At 44.9% G+C, this 20,089-nt stretch overlaps 1 long non-coding RNA gene across 2 annotated transcripts in view; it reads right to left on the bottom strand.

The window, feature by feature from the left end:
• Positions 1-2,150: 2,150 nt before the first annotated feature.
• LOC114013567 (uncharacterized) overlaps positions 2,151-20,089 on the bottom strand; it is a 49,442-nt gene continuing 31,503 nt past the window's right edge. The window contains exon 4 of one of the 2 annotated variants that reach the window (XR_003556612.2): positions 2,151-3,702. This is a non-coding gene — a long non-coding RNA (uncharacterized LOC114013567). Of the gene's footprint in view, positions 3,703-18,170; positions 18,360-20,089 lie in introns of those variants that run through there. The other variant, XR_008748782.1, reaches the window with a different exon arrangement.

The following is a 20,089-nucleotide window of genomic DNA, read 5'->3' on the forward strand; positions in this document are numbered from 1 at the left end:
TTTCCCTGTCTGTAAACAAGACCTTTAATAAGGGGATGGCATGGTCTCTCCTGGGTATGGAAGAGATGCTGAGCACCTGAGATACATACTGCTACCTGTTAATAATGTAATTGCCGGCTGTAACACTAGAGGTGAATTTGCAAATTTGAAATAAGGTTGTTGTCCCACTTCTAGGTAGGCAAATGGAGCTGGTTTTGGAACAAACCCACCACATTCAGTCTTCTTAACCTTCAGTCAGGATAGCTGCAAAGATGAACAGAAGAATTTTATGCCTAACATTTTAATTTGGCTTGATATGCTTCACAGTAGCATTTAAATAAAATACCTTACTTGGAGCACTCTGTTCCTGACATATAACCTATTTCTCATTTAGCAGATTTAATTTTGAAGGCTATGTGCAGTTTTTACATAATGAATATGCAAGGAGACATGTCTTTATCATACAAAGCCACCAAAAGCAGAGGCTGTTTTTTAAGTCCATCATTGTTGCTCTTTTAGGGTAGGAGCCCGAGACAATTCCAGTATGGGGTCAGCCATATATGACATTAGGCATAGTTTTACTAACAAGCTTTATAACTATTAATCACCACTGTATTATTTCCTGACAACTCTCAAGTAATAATGTTGGTGGATATCAAGTACATAAGACTCAATTATGATCTTGCAGAACAGAGAGGCTGCTCAAATCCAGTCCAGACAGTGAACTCACAATCTGCTGTTTACTTAAAGTATATAGAAAGCACTTGACCTCTTCTCAGTGGCATCCATGTGGAAACACTCGACAATAGAGGCCTTCCTTGGTTTTCTTAGGAATCATGTTTCGACATTTTTATCTCCTCTAATTAAGGTCAACGGTCATACACTCCCACTTCTCTCCTCACCCACTCTTCCAAAATTGCAGGCACTTATCCAGCTCCAGTTACCCTGTATGAAACATACTGGGCCCTCTTCGTGCATGTGCAGTTCCGGGGGGGGGAGGGGGGGGGGGATGAACAGAATCACGGAGATTTGGGTCTTTGCTGAACCAAATGCTGTGCCTGAGCTTTTGTGTTCACGTGCTCCTGTACCACGATGAGCAGTGGAGTCTAATAGCCAGAAGAAAACAGGAGGCGGGGGTAGGATTGCTGCAAATGTAATTCCACTATGAGAATATTTCCTAACCCACAGTGCATGTTCCCACCCAGTGGGGAAGGTGTGAGTGATTTCTGGAGGAGGATGGTGGAGAGCGAATCTCATCTCCCTTTGCAACACTGTAAGTGCTAATTGCAGGCGGGAAGGAAGGGTGTAACTGGTAGACGTCTAGAAGAAAGCCTGGGGAATACAGCACAAGGACTCATTTTGCCGTTGTCAAAGAAACCCACGAGCACTTCACATCCCAGCATCCCTGGAAAGATCCACTTCGACACTGCTGTGCTTTGACTCAAGCCCTGGCTGCATCTTCATGAAAACCCTCATCACACACAGTGGGGCACTTCCAAGGAATACTAAAGCCCCAGCCAAGGCCATTGTGCCGGGATGGCAGAGGACACCTCCCAGCCCACCGTCAAGGCTGAAAGAACACATCCCACTGAATAAGGGGCATGTGGGGACTAGATTTATCATTAGAAAGTCCCAGTAGCTTTTCAGAGCAGTATATAATCTTGCTTAGGAATTATCTCTTTTCTAATAAAGAGGTGACTTCCTTTTATTATTATTTTGTTATTGTTCAGTAGGTAGCAGCTATAAATGGTTAACAACAAAAGAGAGAGGTTTGTGAAATACAACTGCGTTGATAGAAGTTGTCTTACGTATGTAAAAACAAAATTCAGCCAGGCAGCTGCAGACCTTAGTATTTATTTAGGCTTGCAGCCGATGTGTTGCACTCTTTCCCTTTAGACTGATTTGTTCTCATTTCTCACACATTGCAGAATGTCATTCCCAGAAAAAAGCCAAGGCTGTCCTAAAAAAAGAGAACAAAACTAACAGAGTTGTGCCTTACGTGAGATTGTCTTGACCCTTCGCAAAGGCAGGTCTGCAAGCCAGATCCTCAGCACCTCCATCAGCGCACACCTCCCTCCTTTACTCATGCCGAGCTCAGCCATGCATCCAAGATCAGGGGACCTGTTTTCTGTAGAGAGTAACAGCCCCAACACATTATTTCCCAACCCCAGCCCCCCACCCACCCCCCTGCAGTTTTTTTAAGTAGCTGGAAATGTCTGTTTGTTTCTACGGGCGGTGCAGGGCAGTCGGTGCTGTTGTGCAGCCGGTGCGGCTCCGTGTGTTCCTCACCCCAGCAGCATGGGGACAGCATTGGTAGTTTCCTGATGCGGGAGAGCCGTGTCGGAGTGATCTGACAACCCAGAGAGATGGATTTGCCATGTAAAAGTAGAAAGTTATTAGCTCCCAGAATGTTCCTTGTCGGTGGCAGGGCAACTTGTGCCACCACGGTGAAGGCAGGTGATGGGCTAGCATGGCCCTGCAAAAGGGTTTGTGTTATTGGAGGACAGCACAATAAAAATCAAGGATGTTTAGCCTGAAAGAGCTCAGTAACTCATTCCACAAGGAAGATTATGTTTAATTAAATTTGTACCAGGCTCTGAATTGCACTCCCTTTTCTTACAACCAGAGGACATTCCCACTTCTTAAAGGATTTTACAAATAAAGCTAGTTTAGAGTTTTGTTTCCCCTGGAACTGAAATTAGCTACTTTGGAGCTGGAAACCAGCAACTCTTCAAAATCACTCTGCCAGTAGAGCAGGCCGAGAAGAGAAAAAACATACAGTATCCCAGAAGTGAACTACAGGGTGACTTTTTAGTAGCAGACAAACTATCATTACTTAGTACCTACTCTGTTGTTATGTAGGAGGGCTGGGTTACATGTCTTCCATTTAGTTCTGTAACTGACCCTTGCACTTCTGTTACTCCTTGTTTCACTTCTGCAGCACTTTCCTGACTCATTTTTGGAGAAACCTTCATATTCCTGCCAAAATGTAGTCACTGGGGATGGCTTAAACTTCCTCAGACCCCCACTGGATTTAAACTCCATCTTTTTTTCCGAGTATGCTGTAAATTTTCTTCATTGCTGGGATATATGTTATCTTGTTCAATTGCATTCAATTTTGCATAAATTTGCATATTCTCATCCTGGGCTGAATCCATCAAGATTTTCCCACAACACATTTTGCCTCTGCTGTTCCCATGACACATGTTCTTTCTGCTGTGGCAACATCTACTTTGTGGGTCCATCTTTTTTTTGAGAAAAGTGAGGCTGTTTTTCAGCAGTTCACGTCCTTGCCATTAGGATTTTCTGTGCCTTCTCAGGTTTGTGCTGATGTCAGTTTAGACACGGTCTTTTTCAGTTCAGAAGGGCTGAAACCTGAAATCCTTTCTCACTTGAGTCCCTTCATTGGCTTGAGTGAAAGGCTGCAGTTTGTGCCGTGTCATCTGGTTTGCTGTTGGGTGTTTTGTGCTTTCTTTAAGCTTATTTCTACATTCACAAGGCTGAATTTTAAATACCATCCAAAGACTGGTCATGTTCCTACAGCACTGGAACCCCTTTTTGAAGAACACCTTTGGCCTAGTCGTGTGACTTCTCTGTGCCTCAGTTCCCCACATGTAACAGAAGAAAATACCATTAATACCAACCTAACTTCCTTCAGATACTGTATCCGTGCACGAACAAAGGTGACGTTCTCGGGTATTACAGTAATAGAGGTCACAGGAGCTAGATAGAAAAAACAAAGCAGAAGCTAGTTAAGACTTTCTCAGCTGCTAAGGATTAGCGTTCATTTTTAAATCTCTGGTTCTTGACAAGTTGGGAGAGTTACTAACATGTAGTTTAAAAAAAAATCCAAAAACCAGTCTCCCAGGTGTAACGAGGGTATTAACAAGTCTAACAGCACAGCATAGCATACCTTATCTCTATCTTGGTGAAAAATCAAAGGCATATTTCCAGCTGTGCCTGTGAGCACTATTTGGTCATTGAACAAAGCAACTGGCACCTCGTATCCAACCTACTGAATGATCACAGCCTGATTCAGGTGCACAAACAAGTGCAGAAATGAGCTCCATGCACAGAACTCATTGTTATTCAATCAAGCTTTTAATTGTAAATGTTTTAAGCAAGGAATTGCCCTGTTTTATGAAAGTGTGCTCAGCATTACTCCACCACAGACATCTGTCATTCAGCAGGCGCCACCCAATAAAAGTGCTTAAAATGTTCTGTTCCTCAATTAAAATATAAACCAGAGCTGTTTAAGGGCTTTTACGAGGTGATTTCTATTTACCTGACAGATTTCTACATTGGAGGAGCATGAAGCAGGATTTCAGTTTCTGATCAGAAGCGACAGCTCCACAAAATAATAAAGCTTCAATTGTATTTTTTTTTTTTTTTTTGGGGGGGGGGGGAGGTTGTAAGTTCAGGAATAATAAAAGTCCATGAAGAAGAAAGAAATTCATATGCCAGAGAAAAGCTCAGAACCAGGAAGGGTTGTTGCTGATCGTGCACGCTGTACTCCCCAAAAGGAGCCAGATTGCTTCAGCCCTGGGCTTGTATGCTGAAGGAACGTGGGAACCAGCAAGAACCTCTGAAGCCTGCATCAGCACCTGCTAACCTCTTCTACCAAATCTCAGCTGGCAAAAGCCAGGGAAAAGGGTGCTCTGCTCTGGTCTGAAACAGCCTTTTATGAAGAGGAACGAGACTGTGGCTAGACAAAAATATCCCGTTTTCCCTTGATGAAACACTGCATGAATGTTCTCATGGTTATTCCATTGCACATGGATATCTCATCTCCTGTACTGCCTTAGTATGGCTATGAACAAAGACCTTCTTTTTTTCTCCTGCTGCTCAAGCAGGAGTGGACCTCACACTGAAAACAAGCATTTTCACAGAAAAAAAAAAAACCCAAACAAACCAAACCAAAACACAAACTAAACCAACAAACCCTCTACTTCTCCTTGTTCCTGAGCCTCAAAATCTCGCCTTCACTGGCATGAGAGATGCCACTTGTCAGTGGCAGTGTGGCTGCTCCAAGCACATCTACTCAGGGTCGTAGAAACAAAAGTGCCTGCAGCAGCGGTGCCACCTTTTGCAGCACCACTGCTGTGCAGTACCGGTAAAGGGCTCCCTGTGCTGTCAGGTCGGGTAGAGGCACCCGTGTGTAGCATCACCAGGATTTCCCTGTTACTCACCTGCAGCTTAACTGTATCCCATCTGTCTCTGGTACATCTCCTTGCTGAAATACATTTGGGAAGGTGCTGCCAGCTCACGTGGAAGACTAGCAAGAAGGGAAACACTGGTCTGATCCATCTGCAGCCTGAAAGCTGCAGAAAAGCTTTGTACGATGCTTTGCACAGTGGGCTGATCTCTGTCTGTAGATCTGCGCCATGGTCTGTGCTCCATCCTCTGGCAGGCCATCACCTCACCGTACCCAGTCAGCCTCAGGACAGAGGAGGATGGCAGTGTCAGGATGAGAGGGCTGTACCCTTGCAAGACAAAGCCTTCAACACTGAACCTTAAACCCAAGCCTTCTGCATTTACCAGGTAACGATAATTTTTGGACTGATTTCCCCCCATCTTTCATTACCATTAAAGCATTGTGACACTTTTTGTCACACCAGGGTCCCAGCTGGTCTCCAGCAGTGCAGGCGAGCAAAGAACGGAGCCCGTGGGGCTGCACTGGAGGCATCGAAGGTGGGTGGGTTTGCCTCACTCTTCTCCATAGCTGGGTGCCACCCTGCTCCTCCCTGCAGCTGCTTCCAGGTGCCTGCAGCTCCATCGCGTAACAACTCACAGCAAGCTGAACTCAGACCCCACATCACACCAACCTACCCAGGAAATGCAGCCTTCTCCCAGGAGCTCCAGGTATCCTGTGCTCAGCCTGTCGCGCCTCACTGAAGAAACAAAACTGACTGTGCCGGAGGTAAAAATTGCGGATACAAAGCCTCGAGCTGGTGAGTCTCTGCTGAGCTGCATCGTTATAATCTTCCAGGAGAAATGTTAAGTTCCTTTTAAAATTAAGAGGAGGAAAAGCAAACAGCAACTAAACCCAAGAACAGGTAAAAAACTAGCTTCTGTATTTTGCACTGCAGGTACTTGGAGGAAGCTTTCTCCCTTGAGCCACACTGCTCAGAAAATGCTAGGAAATCTTACGTTAGTCCTTAACTCAGTCTGTTGCAGGTTTGTTGGGTTTTTTTTCCCCTCTCCAGCAGCAGCATGAGTTAAGGATGAGGCATTAGCCCTAGCTGCGATAGCCCCACTGTCAGTTCAAGTCAGATTCTTCATGTTATTTATATGTACCCTTTTGTAAGCGTATCGATTACACAAGTGAGTTCTCAAGTGCTCGGGCACTCAACACAGCCACACAATGGAGGAGAGCGTCCAGGTTAACACAGAATTACACGTGTGCCAAACATACCAGGGGACAAGAATAAATAGTGACATGGACAATTCAAAGCCACATCTTAAGAGCTTTCTGTGTTGTTGCAAGGCAGCGCTTCACACTAGTAAAAATAAAACCTGCATTTCAATTTCCAAGGTGTAGCAACCAAAGTTTGTCAAAGTTATTCTTAGCCATGGCAGAATTGCCATCTTCAGGCCACTTTTGAACACACCAGATTATTCCACAATAATCCAAAATCCAGCGCAAGCTCCTCCCTCCCCTCTGTTCATTTTACCCTTTGCATTATGAATGCTGTGGGTAAGGACTGCCTGTTTCACAAGGGGCTTGGTATCACAGAAAGCTGGTTGTTGATCTCTGGATGCCTGCAGGCCAGCAATCTGTGCTACAAGTTACCCCTCTTAAAAAAAAATTTTAAAAAGACAAGTGGATAAAACTGATACAAGCATCTGTAACAAGCTAATTGGACCCTTGTGGGCAACATAGCAGATACAAAATTAAAACAAACAAAACATCTCGTTGTACAACTGTAATTTCAGGACTGTTATCACAAAGGGATCTGTCTGGATTTTTATTTTAGTTTTGTTTTGTTTAAAAGGACCTAATTATGGCCAGAGCTGGAGTATCACAAGTCTGTTTTCATCTATAAAGAAAGGATATTTTGCCTCTGAACCTGAGAAATTGTTAGAAGTTGGTAATTAGTATGACTTGTTAATAGAGTTTGGCTGTGATTAAGCTGTGATTGAGTGTGAGTTTGGTTCTTGTCAATGCGAATGCCTGTAAGGTTGAGAGATGTTTAATGAGACACCTGTTGTCAGCAGCACCCGGTGGGCTTTGTTGCACCTGATTGGAATTTGTACCGCAGAGCCGGAGCAGCAGCACACCGAAACAGGGCAGCAGGCGGGCACCCAGCACCCCGGCTGGCAGCTCAGCAGCAGCGTGAAAGGGCCCAGGTGTAAAGCAGGATTGGACCCACTGGGTACACGCACCCCCTTCAGCGCGGCCAGAGCCTGTGCTGGAATGTACCGGGGATGGGCCAAAGGGTCGTGGTTTTGGTGTGATACATCATCCACGTCTGCGGCCATGCAATTACATCTGACCTGGGGAGTGCAACAGGCAAGTAGATGTTGCCAGCTTAATTTAGTCACTACAGGGTGTTGGCCTGTGCCACCGTGTGATGGTGCGTCTTTGGGAGAAGGCGAGAGAGGGGATGCGGCTAGGCAGGTTTAAGGTCCCTCCCAAAATGTCCAGCCCTTGTGTAACCAGCAGCGCTGGGGGTCTTAAAACGAGACATTGATGGAGAAATGTTCTGCACAGCACAGCCCTTGCTTGTCCTTTCCTTTGGGCATAGTCCTCAAGGAAGAATGTCCCACCGAGTGACATCAATTATCTCCCAGCCTTTGGACAGGGAAAGTTTCATTCACAGACTGCATTTTTGTCTCAAAAGTCAGCGTAATTTTCCACGTGACTCCATTTAACCACTCCCCACACCAAAATCCAGGCCTGACGATGTGTATTTTGACTGCATACATAAAATATTATTTCCCCCCAAATGTCTATTAACCATTTTCAAGTGGCTGCTACTTAAAACATACCTGGGTTTTACTGGCAAAAAGCCAAACAAGCTGGAAGCAATCAAGCTGGCCATTGTCACAGTCTTTTAATAACTGAGAAATGCCTTATCTGGGAACCAGAGCAGAAACATTTCGGCTGGCTCGTGTAATGTCCCTCAGGAAGGAGCCATTGGCTTTGTGATGAATCTGAGCAACCACTGGATGGCATTGCTCTACACGAATGTACCTGCAAGCACAAGCTGCTGAGCAAGAGCAGGCTGCTGTGCCAAGGAGATTAGCTCAGACCCGAGAGGTTCAGGCCACCGTGACCTTCTCAATCCTTTAAATAATATTCAGACTTCTCTTAGCTGTCTGGCTGTGAGCTCTGAGCACAGAGTTTGGTCAGAGTGAACAAAGCCGACATCCTGAAGCAAACTTATAACTACACTGAGTGCATTATTCTTTCATTTTACGTCAGATCAAATATTCAGCCAGTTTTTGATGGTTTTCCTTCTCCTGAGATGGGAAAAAGAGTCGTTTGTAATATATGACTGTATCAAACTACGGCAGGGCAAGCACACCCAGGCAGCAAGCGGTGACTTAACTGAAGCCCTGAAGCCAGCCAGCTCAGCTCCCCAGGGCCCAGGGCACACGCGGTGGGAGGCAGCTAAGGCTGTTTAGCTGAGCAGGTTATTCATGTGTAGTGTGAAAATCAAAACTAAAGAAAAAAAAAAAGGAAAAAAAAATGGGTGTCTGGCATGTTATGCTTTGATGTGGGCTCCAGAATACTGAGACCAGGTTATTATCCCGAGTGCGGTGCCTCTCCATGTGACAGCCGCCTCTCAGCATGTGTTAATACAACTTCGCCTTCTGCTGCATCACTTATTGATAAGGAATCAGCTGGTGGCCAAATAACCTGATGTTCATATTTTCCGGGGGGGGGTCTGTGTTTCTTTCATTAACGATGCTCTGCGTTGGCCTAGTTCTTTTAACGACTACGTCTGGCCAAGCCTATCTGAAAATGTCGTTGTCCCAGCTCATGCCCAAAAGAAATCTGCTGATGGCTTTGGAGATGCAGCAGAATATTTGGAATTGCAGCCCCACAGAAAGTGTATCTGAAGGGGAATACAGTATTTGTGAGGGTCAAGCCTGAAGTCAATTGACAGTCATAGCCAGCACATGTACCTTCAAATTAGGATATAGCATATCATCTAGTGAGTACTTGTACATTGGCTGTTAGGTAAAGTCGTTCTGGGCACAGATTGCCTATTAGTATTGCCCCAGTTTTGACCGGTCTAATAAATTTAATAATCATAGTCAATTAGATAACTCCAATTACACTGGGAGTAAAATTAGATTGTCAGTTCAAGTCCTGCAAAAGCCGCTACACTCCCCGTTCTCAGCTCTGTACTCAAATTCCTGTGCCGCACTCAGCTGCCTTTTTAAGTACTGGAGAGGCTGGATGAGTAAATATATAAATAGCTTTATATATATAGCTTTTTAAATCTATATAAATAGCTTTATAAAATAAATGCTACATGTCTTTTATGACCCCATTTGTCTCCTTTTTCTGGACCTACCTCCTAATACAAACAACAAGAGAACTGTATCCATCTTGATCTGCTCAGCAGTCCACTGGTAAATGTTTTCTACTGTCAGAAATGTTCAGGCTCAGTGGGAAATTAAGGTTATATCAGCTGTGGGCTGTGTCAGGTCCCACTTCTGGTGGCCACCACTCTGCTACAGTGACTCCAGGAGGAGGCAGGAGGAGGCCAGGACAACTGGTGTTGATTAACTGCTTAATGTCTCCAGTTAGGAACTGCTGCTCAGGGTTTCTTGTACCACCCACGGGGGAGACCTCTACGAAGCAACACCAGCCATAAGTGGGCTCGGTGGTTTCAGTCTCTTTCTATTGACTTGGGAGGAAAAAGGCAAGTTGTTGCCAACTTCAGCACCTCAGGGCTGTGTTTGAACACAGGCAGGATAAATCGGAATATCTGCATTTATTTAACAGTCAAGGAGCATAAAGACTGGGAAAAAAAGGTGCTTCCTATTGCTCCTCCATTGCATAACTGGCTGTCTCTGGAAGATATCCCCTTGGACCCAGCATTCACGAGGAACAGCAGAAATCCCGACCAGAGTGCCCACTGCTGCACTGGCTGTTCTAAGGCAGAGCTGTACAGGCCATCGGCTCAGCACACAAATTTGCCCTGGAGCTTTCCAGAGTCACGGCAACTCTCCAGATCTGCCGAAAGTCAAGGTGACCTTGGAAACTGCAGGGCAATCCAGAACGCTGGCAGGCAAAGGGAATTCAGAAAAATGAAATTCTAGACTAATTCCAACCCATTACAAAACTCTCAGGAAAAATGAACTATATATCTGCTGAAGTGGCTCATTCTGTTCAGTGGCACAATGTAACGGGGGATCTGTCACTGTCAGCGCGGCTCTTGTCTCTCTGAAAGCCACAGTGCCTTTCACAACCGCTACATAAAAATTCAAGCCAGCTGTCCCACCTGCCGGAGCAGTTTCTATTCTGGGCTCTGGTGTGCCGTAGGTATTGTGCTTATTGATTAGCTGTGGCTTATTGTCCCTTGACATTGTTGGGGAATATTCTCCTGGTTATAATCACTACAACTGATCTAGGCAGAACATTTCGAACCTGGCTTCAGCAGCCCAGGAGGGGCTGTGCTAGGCCGTGGCTACCTCTCCAGGTCAGACTATGGCGGAATTGCTACAAAATGAAAAGGAAGCTAAAAAAGGAATGTTTTGAGAAGTCACCCAAGTCAGAAAAGACTGGGGGCCTTCCTGACTCTAGCTGTCAATAAGGTGCCAGATAGGGGAAGATTAACACCCTTTAGCAATGACACAGCTGTTCCATTGAAGGTGATAACATGCAATCAGGGGAGGGAAGAGTCTAGCACAGAATAATGAACAGAGCAAGTGAAAATTAGCAAAAGGGAAGTTTTTAGCCCAAGAAGCTGAAAAAACCTGTTTGAGCTGATTATTTTAGTGGATATAAATAAGTATAAAAAAAAAAAACCCGGAGCCTCACATTAAGTGTGCAAAATAAGCTCAAATATTTACCCCTCTCTTTAAAGTCAAACTGGCTCCTAAGAAGTAGAAAAATAGTGATAACGTAGAGAATAAAGTCTCCTATCTGCCTTGGCAGTGAGTGCGCAGATAAACATAAAAATCCTTACCCTCAAGACAACAGCATGTAGCACTGAGTCTCCTCTGAAAGCACAGTAAATTGTGATGAGTAGGTTTGGGAAGACAGATTTAATGGTGGAAAAACCTAGTATCTTGTCCATTCTTGTCTTTCATGGAAAGGAATCAGAACAATGAATTTTTCCCTCTGCTGCTAATGGCTAAAGGAAGAAATTAGTGTTTCGATATACCTTCAGCTCTTCTGCTGACCTGACTAAGCTTGTCTGCTGCATCAGGAACCCCCAGGTCAGTCAAACAAGAAGGATTTCTGCCGGGGGCTGTAAGATACCAGGATGCTTAACAGAGAATTAAACATGGGAATTAGATGACCCCAGCCAAGGGTGCAGTTTCACAGTCAGCTTAAGCAGATGTGAGGCCAGGTTGCCACCATTACCTGCCTGCTCACTCTTGCACAAAGTATGTGGCCCATTCCATGATAAGATAGATTTTGGCTGGACTTGAACAAGACGGGGGTGGGGGGGAAGTGTCTAGCTGAGAGATGGAAGAGAAAATGGGATCAGCCCCTTCAAAATGCAGCATGGGCTTAAGCTGATCATGAGCTGTACTGTGAAGAAAACACAGGCTTCATAGGCAATGCTTGGGGGTCTCTTCTAACACCCATGCTCTGCCTTTGTGCAGAGAGAATCCAAATCCCATGGCGCTCACTGAGAGAGGGAACACTGCAGTCGATCTCTACCAAACCCTTCAGAGCCCTGAATTCCTGCTGGGTAGAACTGAGCACTGCCTATCTATCCCCTGCTAGTGGACCCGCTAGTCCTTTGCCACCTCACTCCCTGCTCCCCACCTCCCTGATCACACACAACACCTTAGAAAAAGAGATTACTGTTAGACCCCACAGCCCCGAAGGCAACAGGTCCTGTTCCTCCCTGCCAGACACAGGCCAGTGACACCTCCACCTGGGCCTGCCCTGTGAGAGTATCCCTGGGCCCTCCATGTCCTTTTGTCACTCTGAACCATTCCATGGCCATCCCGCATGAGCCATTTCTAGAAATAAAGTGAGACGGGCCGTGCCACTGGCTCGCAGGGAAGCAACAATAGCTACATCTGTTCGCTCTCCTCAGCACTCAGGAGCTGTGACATTGCTGTCGGTACAGCCTGAAACAGAACAGGCAGGAGCTCCAGGGAAGAGGAGAGGGTCTGGATGGAAACAATAACAACCAGAGGGACACCACCGGCACCAGCGGGAGGAAAAATGTTGCTTTACCACTTTTGAGTGCAGCAGAGCATATGGACAGTCTGGGACTGTTGTCAGCAGCCCAGAATGGGGTAGCTCTGTTCTGGCAAACTCCATTTTTTGTCTTTATGACCAAAGAATAGTTGCATGTTGGAAGCTCTGTAGTTGCTAGGGGAAGAGCCATTAGCATGTTGGCGACTAAGAAGTCAGCCAAAGCAAGTGCTGAGATAAAATTACTTTTTCCCACTTCTGTTCCACCCCAAGTGTGTCATCCAGTGTGTTTTCTCTGCTCAGGGTACCTCATGCACACTGTGCTGTGCTAACTTCTTTGTCCTTTTTGATTTTATTTTTCACCTTTCCCAACCACGACTCCAAAGAATAATATTAATCTGTCAGTCTAGAAAAATGTCTTACATGATAAATCCCTGCTTACTGGCAGAGTAAGATGGTAGACTATTTTTCTCTTGTAAAAAACTTTTCTTTTAATAGCCTGAAAACTAAGAATAGCAAATAAAGCAATAGTGATGGTAATGGTGAGATTGTGCTGCTAAATCAAAGCATGAGAATGTGAATACACCCTCAGGAGGGAGATCCTACAGAATATAATAATTTGGTGATACACTTCTCCCTGCCCAGCTCTTTGGGGTAACTCTCTGCATAATCTCATTCTGGAATAGCAATTCCCCCCCCCCCTCCCCCCCCCCCCCCCCATTGTGGTCCTACTCTGCTGGGACAAGCAGTGGCTTCCCAGGTAAGGCTCTCCCCTTCTGTGCTTGCAGCCTGTTTCTCCATAGCAATCAGTGCAGCCCTCAAATCTTGCCCCCACAGGTGACAAGTCCAATTCTGGAGAGGTTTATTCCAAACCAGAACAAAATATTCTTATTTCAAAATAAATACATCTGTAAATCTCCTGATTTTAGAACAGAGTTTACAAAGCAATACAGAGAATACAAGGTCAGCACCTTCTAAGCACCCCTCCCTCCCTCCCCCTCAGTCCTATCCATAAATAACAGTGCAGCTATAGGAAGAAGATGAGAATATTATGGGGTTTTTTTTCCCAAAAAAAGCCATCAGTTTTACCAAATTCCCTCCAGTAATTCCCTGGACACATCCCTTTTACCCTGCTACCCAGGCGTATGACTCCAAACCATTCTCCAATTAAGTCAGTTCTGCTTTGCCTGGTTGTTTGCTCTAACCCACACCACTTAGCTATTTTCAAAACTGGGAAGCAATACAAAGGCGCATTTTGTATGATCATGCCATATCCTGCAAACACAAGTAATCATTAAAACAATAGTCTAGGCGCTACAACTGCCAGCTTCTGACTCCACTGTGACACAGGCAGATTTTTTTTCCACCAGAGGATATTTTTTTTTCATTATGCGACACTGAACAAAAGTCATGAGCAGTTCCTCTGATCAAAAGAAATCTCTGCTAGAGTCTGCGGCTTGTTCACCCTGTCCCTTCATGCTAGCCACTGTTCATTTCACTGATTGTTCGCTCTGCTCTAAAATTGGCTCTTGAGAAAGTCAGAGAAAATTCTGCACTGCAAAGTAATACATTGAGAACAAATGTGTTGTTTCTATCAGTGGAAAAGGAATTGAACTGTCCCTGGGACACAGAAACCTCATACACAGCAGTTAGCAATGCCAGGATCTGTTAATATTTTGCCTATACAATCAATATGGGTATACCTGGCCTTGTTCTGGTGCTAATCAGTGTTGTAAATAGAAACAGTACTAATTTAAAAAATGCTTTGCTTTTATTTAATAGATCAATTACAGTCGGGGGGCGCGGGAATAACCAATATGTCATAACCTGTTTGAAAGCCTTCTAAATCTTAAGCTAATTTTCTCTAAAGATCTTGTGACAATTCATTTAAACACAGGGTCAGGGTAGGATTTCAGTTTCAGCGCTGCATCACCTCTATCTGCTCCCCTCACTCTTAGCATCTCTGCACTCTTCTAGTGATTTCAGTCTGCTTCGTATGCAGCTGCTGTGCCATAAATAACTAGCCACTTAACACTTTATAGTTAAATTACTCAATCAGCCTAGTCTAAAAGGTAGAAGTGTAGGAGGTGAGTTTTGTGAGGACAGGAACAGTATTTGCTGAATGTACTTTAGATAACTTCATAGCCATGAATGAGAGTGCTTTGGTTTGAGAGAGCTACAGAAAAATGTATCTGTTTCGCATGAGACTTGGCTATTTTTTCCATGGCTTCCAATGCTAATTTGGAGCAAAATCACAAACATTTTGACTTTTTCTATTAAAGAAAACAAGAGTGTGTCTCTGAGGCAGTGGGAACCATGAAATGGGGAGCTAGAATCTAAAGTTGTGGCTTCTTTTTAGAAAACTGAAGAGCAGCTGGGAACCTCAAACCCCCAGCAAAGCCAGGAAACCTGAACCACTGTCCTTACAGCTTGCTGACTTCCAACATATGGATGTGTGAAGGAGAAAGCCCTGCTGTAGCAGCCCATGAGAACCCTGAAAGTCTTGTGTTATAAGCTCCCAGCTGACCATCTACAGCTCCTGAACAGAAGCCATGTCTTGTAAAACCAAATGTCCATTCAAGTCTTTCCACTACAGGGAAGAAAAAGAAAAAAAAAAAATAGGCACCTTGGGATCTGATGCTACCAAAGCTTCCCAGCTCCTCATTTCTCCCTGGCTTGCCAGATGCATTGCAATGGAAACAGAAGCCAACAAGGCTGGTGCCTCCCAGCACCTCCCCAAGCAGCTGTGACAAAGTTGGCTAATCGGAAGGGAAAAGCAGGCTTTCTTGTAACTTGGACAGCATCTGACCCATCAGTTTTCTTTAATGGAAAACTGTTCCTTGAGGGGGTTGCACAGGCTCCAGTCACTAGTGTCATGATAAACACAAGGGTAACCATAAGCTCTATATCATGTTTGGGCATAAAAGTCCATGTCCTTTACTAGAGAAAAATAAATCATTATCCAAATTTCACATGTGGTGAGACTGAGGCACCAAGAGGTGAAGTTTCCTAGCCAGCGTTGTTCACAAATTCATGGTCCAGCTGGGTCTGATTGTCAGCTCTCCTGACTTCTGCTCTTTTAGCAGAGGCTGTGTTTCCATGTCATCACTGCACACAGGTAGCCACAGTGGCAAAAGACCATGGACTCTACTTTCTCACCTCTTGAATATTCAGTATCAATGCTCAAATATGGCTTCAAATGCTCTAAATGCTCTGAACTTCTTATTTAAATGAAAGAGTGCTCTTCAAGGTGATGGAAGAATGAGACCCTTACACTTTCTTTGTCTGGAAAAAAAATTGTAATAATTTGAAGAAAATAGCCCTCCTCATTGATTAAAATGGAATAATTCAAACGCCGTTAATAGCTATCAGTTTGGTGATTGGAAGGCCCTATTTAGTGAGGCTGAAGGATTAAAGAGGAAACAATCTGAATGCCTTGAGACGAGCTCCCTCTCTCACAGCACACCCCCTCCAAAACCTCCTCCTCAACTCCATGGCTGCCTGGCTGACTTTAAACTGCCAACACCGACAAAAAGGGGATGTTGCATCTTTTATAAACAGCCTTTTGTTTGCCGCTCTGACACCTGCGAAAAGCAAAATTGTTATTTTCTTGCTGCTTGTTGCTAGTTTGATGCCCGCTCTGGGGCCCTACATCAGAGACACTGTTCAAAACAGGTTGCAGGGGTCCGTTTCCATGCTGTCTGCCGATGGTGCTGCCTGAAGGAAAACCATGGAAACGGAGTTTGACAGGCTCGTGGGGACCCACGGCTGCCAGAGCCGCTGCCTTTGAGTGCCTGATGAAGACATCACAGAGCAAACACAACATTAAAACACTGCCGGCTGCTTTGCATCACTTAGAATGCAAATCTCTTTGTTCTGCTCGGCCCTGGTGTTTGGTAGCCAAGGAATCTGTACCGTCATCTAACACGGATTTGATGACCTTTTTTTCCCTCTCTGTGCATCCCACCAAAAAAATAATAATCATTTGTTGCGGGAGGGAGGCTTGCGTGGGGATGTACATGTGAAATGCCCCTGGTTTTTTCAGTTCCTGGGATTTGTATGCACAAATTAAATGCCCATATTGCACAGCAGAGCAGGCTGGGTTGCTTTGTTGCTCCTTGTGCATTATTTGACTTGGATTCATTTACATGGCAACTCGCAGGGGTAAATTTTATATCATCTTTTTGTCACAGATTAAAAGGCAAAAGTAATCCCTTATTTGAGCAGCACATCCTTTCCAACCCTTCAAGCCGTACAGATGAAAACAGAGGGAAGAAAGCCCAGACCCTCCCACCCCCATAATTCCAGTTTTATAACTTTTTATGCTAAATTTGAGCTGTGTGGTTATTAATTACCCCCTCTTTTTGTAAGCAGCCTGTATTTTAGTTGCAGTTGCTGATGGCCTTGGTCAAGGTCAAAACTGAAACGACCCATGCCTTGGTGCTCAGATGCACCATTTTGGTAGCTCCTGACAAGCTGTGCTAAACGTGGGACAGCCAGGAAGGCTTTTGTGCTGATTGGGAAAACCCTGATGAATGTCTGCAGAAGGAAAGAGCTGATGGGGGACAGCAGACAAACTGACTATCCTCCCAGAAGTGGTAATTTATCATTTCGTTCTTCCTACGCAGCCTAACTCGTGCATTACTCACACTGGGAGAGGGCTATCGTCGCTAAACTGGCAGCGACGCCCAACCGAGGGCTACAGCTTGCAATCAGGAAACGATTTAAGCACATGTTTAAAACAGCCTCTACCAAGATTCAGTAAACCTAAATCTCCATGTAAGTCTAAGACCATTCTCAAAGGCTTTCCTAAAAATATAGCTAGAGGCCTGATATAAGCAGCTTCTCAGGAAGCTGTGGGACGCTTGTGTGCAAGGGCCCCAGAAAGCAGCCTGTCACTGGTCCCTGGCTGGACTGGAGGACTTGGCAGTGGATAAGCCATCTTCATGGACATACCTCGGGGTTACACCAAAAGGAAGCTACTGCCTCCTGCCCAGATCTTTTCCTAATAAAGCCAGTGGATGTTGGGAATAATCCACAGAACGGCCACAGTTTTGCCACCCTCATTTTTTAGTGGGATGAGCTCTAAAACTGGGAACATAGGATAGACCTGAGACTAAAGACATTTTCAAGTCGTGGCCAAGTCCTTTCCCTTTCCTTACCACTGCCACAGTGGGTGTTGGTCTGTCATCTGCAGGTCCATCAAAATTAGGCATCTTCATACAAACATGGAGAACACCGGTCTGCTTAGACAAGGTTTTCTAGCGAGCAGCTCTTTTCTGCTTCCAGTATGGGTCCCAAGCTGCTTTGAGTCTCTTTTCCAGCTACAGCCTGGGAAAAGAGGTGCTTTGCAGCGTGAGTTACCTGTGCCTGCAGAAACTATTATTTGTGGGTGAAATCAGTGTGCACTTACTGGAAAATACAGCTACAAATATCCATGCAAGTGTTGAGGCGATGTCAGACAGTATTTTGGCAGTTGCCAAGGAGATCCAGGTGCTCTTGTTTCTCTCTGCTTCCTAAGCCCCTTTGGATTATGCAAGTCTTTCCCCTTTCACACCTTTCCACCCTTTCTCTTTTCAGGCTGACTCCTGGAAAGACCTTTCATTTTATTACGGACTCACTGATTTGGCTTTCCTGGCTCAAATCCCCCTGCAAGACTTTGCAGAAATGACATTAAAAAAAATCACCATTATGAGGCCAAATTTTTTTTTCCTGCCCATTGATGTCCTCTGAGTTTGAATCGCAGTGTTTAGTTTTGACTGTTAGGCAAAGTTGGCAGTTTCCCGACTAGCATAAAGTCAGGTCAGAAAAGAAGAATGAAAACCAGAAAGGTGCCCCAGAATGTCTAAGCAGAAGACAATCAAATTTCTGTGTCAAAAAAGGGCAAAACTGAGGATGTGGGACTTGCATGAAAAATCTTGTAGACAGTTATTCTTTTCCTCTTCTCTCACAGTGGGACAAATTCCACTTTTATTTCAGTTCATCTGTAAAACATGAGGAGCCAGCTGAGTGTAGCGTTGGTTCGGAATGAGGGCAGCTGACAAGGGAAAGGTAAAAGGAACTTGTAACTGCTGCAGTTCTCTCCAAGAAATTATTTCAACTTGAAAAAAACCCTATGACTTCCAAAGGATAGAGGAAGGCACTAGGACATCACCTAACATTCCCTGACGTAGGAGACTCCAAGGTATAATTAATGCATTAGTCATCTAAATATAGGCCATCCCTTTCTGTTGTCTCAGGTTTTATAGAGGTACACGATCACATTGTCCTCTGGTGCTGGCTTATGAAGGACTGCAAACGAGGAGGCAGTTCTATGGTTAATGGTCAGAACTTGGGTGCAGGTGGAAAGGCAGCACATGAAAGAACAGCTTGGATAGAAGAAGAGTGGGACCTGCTTTAGCTCATACATAAGATATCTGGGGCATTTTGGGGGTGAATTCTAGCTGCCACTGTGTGTTACTTTGATCCAGGGATCATGATACTCAAAGAGTAAAGCTTGCATTTCATATACAAGGTACTTTCCAATTGTTCCTTACTTGTCAAAGACTTTGGAAATGAATCTTAAAGGCAAGCTGTAAAAGACTAGTTCATCAACAGTGTGTGACACTTCCCATGGAGTGCCCTGCTCCTCTCCAGCTGCACCTCCTTACACCTGGAACCCTAGCTCTGTTTCTCCATCTCCTTAACATGGAGAGGTATCATGGCACAAGGCATTTCCCAGGGAACTGTCCCCACTAATAGTGACACTGCATAAGTGGAGCCTGAGTCCCGTCAGTGGGGAAGACCCCTCCCATCCAGACAGCAGCACTGACCAGAGTTTGGGACTCCCAGTATGTTACAATTTGCAAGTGCACAGCTATTAGACAGAGAGGGATATTCAGAGACAAGCCTAATTAGTTGCATTTTCTTTTCTAACCTCAGTCAAAAACCAGTCAGACTATGCTTTAGATTTTGACATCCTATTAAATGCAGAACACAGGCCAATAGCTTTCATTTTCCCTTGTGATGCTACAGACTCTTGTTTTTATAGTTTGACAGAGAGACATAATTAGGCCTCAAAAAGGACAAGTCTAGACTATTAGTTCTCCACAGAGGCTCCCTGGAAAATCAGAACCCACAATTATCCCCCACTTTCCCACTGCGGCAAATTTGCGGGTATCTGTTCTCCTGCCTCAGATATCCTGTGCACAACCTTTAAGCCTGTGACTTTACAGTTTTTTCACTTGAAGGGCACAAGGGAACAGACAGGGAAGGACGATGCCAGTGTTGGACTTTCCAAAAGGACAAGAGCAAGTTAAGGACAATATATGGCAACACTAATAACGCTATAGGTGTGAGTACTTTTAGCAAAGAAACTTACTGCCATATTTCTGCCCCGTTCATTGCCACCCAACAGAATGGGGCTATGAAAAAAAAGAGTTAAAACTTTTTGTCTCCATCACATGTAAAATGAACCAGACAAATCAGCAGACTGAGCATGATTCCTTTCCTGGTAGCACAGCAGCCGTCAAGGCATTTAAGTGACACTTGTTCACTGGAGTCCCTGTCCATTCACCTCTGCTTCTGAGTTACCTGGAGCTTTGGGTTTTGTTTCTCAACAATCAGGAAGCAGATTCGGTCTCTGGCTACTACAGTCTCTCCCTCACATGCAATTCCTTAGTCTTTCTTTGCCAAGTAGTACATACCAGCTCCCTCTCGCTCTTAGTTTCCAAGTGCTTGGATGGTTTCTGTACCTCTCCTGTTGAGCTGCAACCTTGGGCGCACCCG

This window comes from Falco peregrinus, chromosome 1, assembly GCF_023634155.1.
Source record: "Falco peregrinus isolate bFalPer1 chromosome 1, bFalPer1.pri, whole genome shotgun sequence".
NCBI classification, from domain to species: domain Eukaryota; kingdom Metazoa; phylum Chordata; class Aves; order Falconiformes; family Falconidae; genus Falco; species Falco peregrinus.